Source organism: Dromiciops gliroides, chromosome 2 (assembly GCF_019393635.1).
Source record: "Dromiciops gliroides isolate mDroGli1 chromosome 2, mDroGli1.pri, whole genome shotgun sequence".
NCBI classification, from domain to species: Eukaryota; Metazoa; Chordata; class Mammalia; order Microbiotheria; family Microbiotheriidae; genus Dromiciops; species Dromiciops gliroides.
The window spans coordinates 206,727,039-206,734,601 of NC_057862.1; the positions used below are offsets into that span (position 1 = coordinate 206,727,039).

The 7,563-nt window shown below is 38.4% G+C and overlaps 1 pseudogene; it reads left to right on the forward strand.

Moving 5' to 3' along the window:
- The first annotated feature begins 6,050 nt into the window (after positions 1–6,050).
- Positions 6,051–6,889, forward strand: LOC122738582 (annotated as a pseudogene).
- The last annotated feature ends 674 nt before the right edge of the window (positions 6,890–7,563 follow it).

Consider the following 7,563-nt stretch of genomic DNA (forward strand, 5'->3'; position numbering starts at 1 on the left):
GGTATGGAAGGAAACAGGAGATGGAATTTTACTTATCAGGAACAGCAAGCAGACAAATTTAGCTAGAATGTAGAACATTAGAAATTACAATTAATAATTCAAATCCTACTCTGACTTCCCATGAGGAAAAGATTAGAAGAAATTGTTAGCCTATAGATGGAGAAAGTATGTGGAAATATGAAATTAGAGTTGTTACTTGAAATAGTAACATAAAATAAGCCTAGAGGCACATAGCACTAGGAAGCTATTGTAATAGTCCAGGTGAGAGATTGAAGGGCCTAAACTGGTTAGTGACATTGTAACTATAAAGGAGGAAGAAAGGAGATATTGTGGAGGCAGAATCAACAAGATTTAGCAATTGACAAAAAATATGCCATGGGGAAGAGTGACTGAAGTTGAAGATGACTCCTAAATTTAAACCTGAATAACTTAATGGTAGAGATGCTTTTAAAAGAAATTGGAGTGTTAAGAAGAGGAAAGTGGGGACAGCTAGGTGGTGCAATGGATTCAGGAGGACCTTAGTTCAAATCTGGACTCTGACACTTGACACTTACTAGCTGTGTGATCCTGGGCAGGTCATTTAACTCTCATTGCCCCACAAAACAAAACAAAGCAACAACAAAAAAAACAACCCCCCCCCAAAAAAAAAGAAGAGGAAAGTGTTTGGGAGAAGACAATGGGCTCTGTTTTGGGACACATTGAGATCAAATTGCATACTGGATATTGGTCTTAGATGTCCAATAGTCATCTGGTAATGTGGAATGCGAAACTCTAAATCTAGAAAACCTAGAATTGATGACATCAATAATTTCGATAAAGTTCTAATTTATGTTGAGTTCAACAGGAGGGTCACCTAGTATAGTCTTGCATATATTCCTATTGCTACATGCTCATAATTGATTAATTTTTCTTATTCTAATGCTACATGCTGAAATGATTGTCACTACACTGATATCTTTGAGATCATTTTAAGCCATGTTCCATGTCAGGTTCCTAAACTTTAAAATTTCTGTTCTTACTACCAGATATTTTCTTTACTATTTCTGCCTGTTAGATTTAAGCAGGATAATGAGACCAGGGTATTTGGGGGACTCAAGCTGTAGTTGAGATTGGTGATTGGTGGAGTTTCATCTCTTTTTTCACCTTAATCCAGAACTCCAGAATTCACCTCAGGGGTTTCAGTCCAAGGCTTTATCTGAGCAAAGTTTGCTTGTGCTGAATGAACTAGTTTAGGAAATTGGATCGAATGCCAACTTGGAATTAGTATGAGTTTTATATCTTGTAAACTACCCACCAAAAATTATTTTTAGATTTCTAATCGGCTCAGTTCTTTAATTTTTCCTACCTATATATTTATTTCATTTTAAAATGTTTATTGGCATGTTGATTTGTTTTTATCTCACCTTTATTGATGCACCCTTCCTTCCACCTGACAAGCCATGCCTTTTAACAAAAATAAATAAATAAATGGGGAAGGGGAATCAGCTCAGCAAAACTAATCAACATATCTACCAAATCTATGCTTTATATCCTCAGTCACCTACATCTGCAAGGGAGGGAGGGAGCTATTTTTCTCCATTTATATGGTTGTATCATTTGTGTATGTGTGTGTGTATGTTTCTATGTGTGTGTGTATTTTCTGGTTCTACTTACTTTACTTACCAACAATATCTGTGTCATCCTTTCTTTCCCTGAATTTCTCATATATATAATTTCTTAAAGCACAGTAATATGCCATTTCTTATAGTTGTTTGTTTAGCCATTCCCTATTCAATTGCCATGTACTTTATGTACAATTTTTTGCTTCTAAATACTACTAGAAATAATTGAGTGATGTTTCACTATTCTAAAAAGGAGGCAAAGATACCAAAATTAATCTAATTGTCTAGTGAGTAGTCCGGTTTATTTTTTAACTATGGTATTTTAAACAATTTAAAAGTTGCAAAATAGAATGACTCAAAGCTTTCCCACAATTTCAAAATATTAATTTTTATTTTACAACAAATAGGCTATAATATAAAATCATTGTAGGTAAATCACAAATTGTTTCAAAGTCCTCATTGACAAAATGGGAACAGCAAAAATGATATTTCATGGGATCAAAGACTAACAGTAGATGAAAGCAACTACAGAACAGTCTTGTTCCTTGAAAACACAAAAAGCGAAAAGAGAAGAAAACATTTTGCCACGCAGACAACAGTGCAAATTATTAAGACAAGTTCATGGTCATTTTACAATATTAAAAAGTTTCAAGGCATTAATTTGAAAATAAGCCATTATATCCACAGTCTAGTGGTATTGGGGTATTTTGTTGCCATTTGTCTTAGTTACCTTAACAAAACAATGGTTCCAAATGAAAATGAATGTTCAAAGAATCTGGGAATTGGAGGTTGGAATGGAGCTTGGTGCATCAGCCCAATATATACCTGATTCAAAATCTTGCCAGGGTACCTGGCAAGTGGCTTTTCTTCATTTAAAAACCTCCAAGGGTAAATTCATTACCTCTTGGCATAGTCCTTTCCATTTTTAGATAGTCCTATTTATCAGCAAGTTTTGCTATTGTTATCATAGTTGCTTTTTTCCTTCTTTAATCTAACTAAACTCTATATTATTTCCATTTCGATCTTCAAGGTCTGCTTGGACCAAGGTAACAAATTCCTAATAATTTTTCCCCATATGCTAACCATTCAAATGCTTAAAAACAAACCTCATGTGCAACATCTTCCCCTTTCCCCAGCAAACCATCCCCATTTCTTTTAAGCAATCTGTGTATGGCATGTTTTCAAGTCTCCTTGATATCTTTATTTTCTTCTGGGTAAAATTCAGTTTTTCCTAAAAGGTGGCACCCCAAACATAATTGAACATACCAGATATGTTCTGACAAGGAAAGAGTAATCTTCTTTGTCCTGAATATTATACTTCCATTGATGTATCACAAGATCACATTTGTTTCCTGGGAAGCAGGGGGAGATACTTTGTGTAGGAGAAGTTCCCTTATGACACTTTTGACTCATGAAGAGCTCAACTTTGGGGTCTTTTTACAAGAATTGTACTCTATCCATTATATCTTGGCCTAAGATATGGAGAAAAGTGTTAAATAGCCCTGTCTCTCACATCCAATTCTTTACTAAGTACTATTAAGTATTCCTCCATGTGATCAACTCAACCAGAGAAAATTTTATATGGATAATTAAATATTTTCTTGAAATGTGGTTACCAACAAAATTTGGTTGTGTTTTCTATATGTCTTGAAGAAAATCTCAATTCCAGTTTCAGGATCCTAAAGGATGATAAAACTGATAACAATAAGTATAATGTGATTCTGTGCAGAAAAAATTAGATTTCATAATTCATTTAACAAGCAAGCATCTAATCTTATAAGTTTCAAAAGAACTCCATCTGCTTCTGAAGGAACTCACAGTCCTTCAACTCTGTGTCATGGTGACACCAAGTACAGAAATTCAAGTGAATTCAGAGCCTACCTCAGGCAGTTAGAACAATGTGTAAATGTATACTGGATGCATACTGGAATGCAATACTTCTCCTTTTAAATTCTTCCCAAGGATTCAGACAACAAGATTCTATAGAAGGAACATAGGTCTAGATATTGGGAGCCAAAACTACGCAAATATTTTCTTTTATCACTTGTGGAAGCTGTTAAATTTAAGAAACCCAAGAGAAAAATAATTGCTTAAAGTTAGTGTTGATAGTATTTAAGTGTTTATAGCATTTAAGAAATAAGAGGTCAGTTATAAACATAAAGAAAATGCCATATCATAAAAGAAAGTCAGAGAATAAGTACCATCCTGATCACTGATTTTTGGGTATCCAGTATGTAGAAAATCCTATAAATGAAAGCACGCTAAATAGTGTATATGATAGGGATGGGGGTTGGACCTGTGAGTTCATTTGTATAAGGAACTCTTAAGTTAAAAACCAAACCCAAACCAACCCAAACCAAAACAAAACCTTCTCCAACAATTCAGGTCAGGGCCTTGTCTGCCACTTAGCAACTTAGAGACTTATTTAGAGAACTGAGAGATTGTGACTTTCCCAAGGTCACACAGCCAATATATGGGAAATATAGGATTCAAACTCAAGTCATTCTGAGGTCTGAGTCTAGCTTTTTGCTCACTACAGCATTCTGACTCTCATTTGGAATTGTGAAATGTTTCTATGACCCCACACTTCTCCCTGAGAAACATCTCATCTTAGGAACAAGAGTTTTCCATTGATACTGCAGAGCTGAGAGTCACAGTAGATCACTGTTTCCAAATAATTAAAGTCGAAGGTAGTGGAGAGAAGTACATTGTCTGCCTCAAAGGGCAATGGAGAGGTATATGGTATGCATGAATATTCTGAAACTCATTACTGATGAAGTGTCTCATTTAAGGTAGAGCATAAGAATAACTAAGTCACAACTCCCAATGCCCAGACAAACATACCTTCTGTGGACTCTTTTTGCTTTGAACCAAGAGACCAGTATAAACAATGTAATCACAGAGATATATTACCAAGAAAAGAATGTAAGATAGCCATGTGGCAAGGGATAACCAATAGAAAATCTGTGTGTATCCTAGGAATCAACACCATGCTAAACACAATGAAAGGGAAATAGAGTAAATGGGGGTATAGTGAGGGAGGGAGAATACAGAATTGATGAACAACACTAACAAAATGGAATTCTCCAATATGTTTAACCCCACCCACTCAGCCTATCCTCTATTTTGCCCCACTCACTCAGCCTGTACTGCCTCTCACCAAGACTCACAGGGCATAATGGATGGGTTGTGATTTAAATTACAGGGGGAGGCGCATTGAATGTTTGAAGTATGTCTCAATATTTCTCAGTTGTTCACTAAAACACAATTCTCTAACAATTATTTGCCTGAGACAGATTACCAGATACTTTTCTGACAAAGAGCATACTTTTTCCTCAGTTGAATATAAGAAAATTTTAGAAAGGAAATTCATCTGTTCTATCACCATAATGCCTAATCATTCCCAAAGAAGTGGTCAAGGTAAAACAGATGATGCAAACCCGTTAAGGATGCTCTGAATCAAATTGTTCAAAGAAACTATTCAACAGGACTTTGAACAGGTATCAAGCCACTTAATTAATACTGAAGTGATTTTTAAAAGGCTTAATCTAATTATCTCCATGAAGACTTAGAATAAAATGGAAGAGTGATAGATTTGGAGCCAGAAGGATCTAGGTATGAAAAGTGGCTTTGCAAATTACTACCTTTATGAGCTAATGCAAGTTGGTTAAACTACCTGGGCCTCATTATACTAATCTACAAAATGAGGACATTGAACTAGATGAGCCCTAGGTTCCTTTCCAATTCAATATCCATATTCCTACAATCCTATCCCAATATCTGAATACCCTTCTGTATACTCCTTTGTTCTAAAAAGGAAAAGAAAAAGGCAATTTTGAATGGCTTAAAGGAATAATGTTCCTATAAATGAATTCCCAGGAGGTATATCAGGCAGTAAACAAATGTATAATATCAGGGGTGGAGTCACCTTTGAATGGGAAAAAAACAACTATTTTCCCTATACGATTTAACAAGAATCAAGTCTTTAGAATTGTCTCTGTTAATGAATTTTCATCTTTACCTCCTGATGAATATTCCCAGAGCCAAATCAAATAAATAAATAAATAACAACAAAATAAATAAAAAAGATAGTTATATAAATGAACAGTCTAACAAATAAATGATTGAATGATTAGTCAGACAAATAAATAAATGGTGAATGAATGAGTAAATGAGCAGCTAAACAAACAGATAAGTGAAAATTAAAAAAAAAAAAAAGAAAGCTGACTTTTCTATCCACTATTCTACTGAAACTACACTCTCTAAGATTATCAGACCAGCCAAGATGGCAGAGAAGCCAGGAAGTTGACTGAGCTCTCCCAAGTATCCCTCAAAAACAACATTGAATCGCGGTCCTTGTGATCCCAGGGCTTAGTGGGCAGCTGGCATTAGGCATGGTGCACTCCAGCCCAAAGGAAGCGCACTGGGGAGCTGGTGGAGGAGGACGCGATGGACGAGCAGCCTGAGAGCATGCCTCAGGATTTGTCAGAGACCCTGAAAGAAGGCACAAAGGATGTTCACACCCAGGCTGAGAATGTGAATTCCTGAAAAATTTCCAGAAGGGACAGGTGCCCCGGGAAGGCTTCAAGATGGTGATGTCTGACATATATCACATCTATTTGGCCTTGGAAGAGGAGATGGCACGGAACAAGACCCACTCTGCCATCACCCCCATCTACTTCACAGAGGAACTGAACCACACGCCTGCCCTGGATCAGGACATGGAGTTCTGGTACAGCCCCCAGTGGAGGAAGGAGATCCCATACACTGCCACCATCCAGAAGTACGTGAATCGGCTTGAGCTGGGCTACACTGAGCCTGAGCTGCTTTTGGCCTACGTTTACACTCGTTACCTGGGGGACCTCTCTGGAGGTCAGAATCTCAAGAAGATTGCCCAGAAATCCCCAGCACTGGGATGGGGTGGCCTTCTTCAATTTCCAGGCCATCCCCAACACCACCAAATTCAAGGAGCTTTACTGTTCCCAAATGAATGCCATTGAGATGAGCCCGGCCACCAAGAAGAAGGTGGTGGAGGAAGCACAAACCTCCTTCCTCCTGAACATCCAGAGGAGCTGCAGGTGTTGTTATCCAAGAATCCAGAGAACGGGAACCTTCTTGAGAAGCAGGAGCTTCAGCAAAGGCCCAGCAACAGAGGACAAGGCCCGACTTCCACCGAGCCTGTTCCCCAGAAGCCCCATCAGAGTCTCCTCTCCCACTGGCCTATCCGTTGGAACCTCACCCTCTCCATCGTGGCCACTGTCGCCATGGGGTTCTATGCCTGTGAATGAAAGAAGCCTTCCCTTCGGAGTCTGGACTGCGTCCAGCCTAAAAGTCACTCAGTGAGCCTCAATGGGTCTTTTTGGGTCAGGTTCCCTGGGACCCCAGCCCAGCCCTGGTACTTTCCCCTCCAGTGGAAAAGATGGAGGAGAATCCTACGCTGACCCAAAGCACCTCTGTCCAGAGGGACTTGAACTTTTAAGAGGGCCCTCCATGGCTGCCCACAGATGTAGCACTCCCCCAGAGACCTGACCCAGGAGTGACCACTTTCCCTTTGGCTTGTTTGAGAATGTTGTGTCTTCCTTAGGAGCCAGGTTTCTGGGGGAATTTGTTTGGTCCCATTTCACAATGTTTGGGTTTGTTTTGTTTGCCCCCCCAGGGTCAGGGGTTTTGCCTCATTTTGTTGGGGTCTGTGTGTGTGTGTTTAAATACTACGGTTCCAATGTCAGTGTCCTTGAGCCCATCTGTAAACTTTCAATAAACAGTGTTGTCTTAAAAAAAAAATAAATCAAACCTCTAAACAGATTCTAAAACTACAAAACCTACAAAAAAAGAGAAAAACACAGTCTTCCAACTGGATAATTTAGAAAACTTCAGGAAAGGTTGGTCTCACTTGGACAAAAGGGGAGCACAACACAGCTCAGTGAAGAATAGCATGAAGGGGGTCTGGGCAGTCATCAGGAAG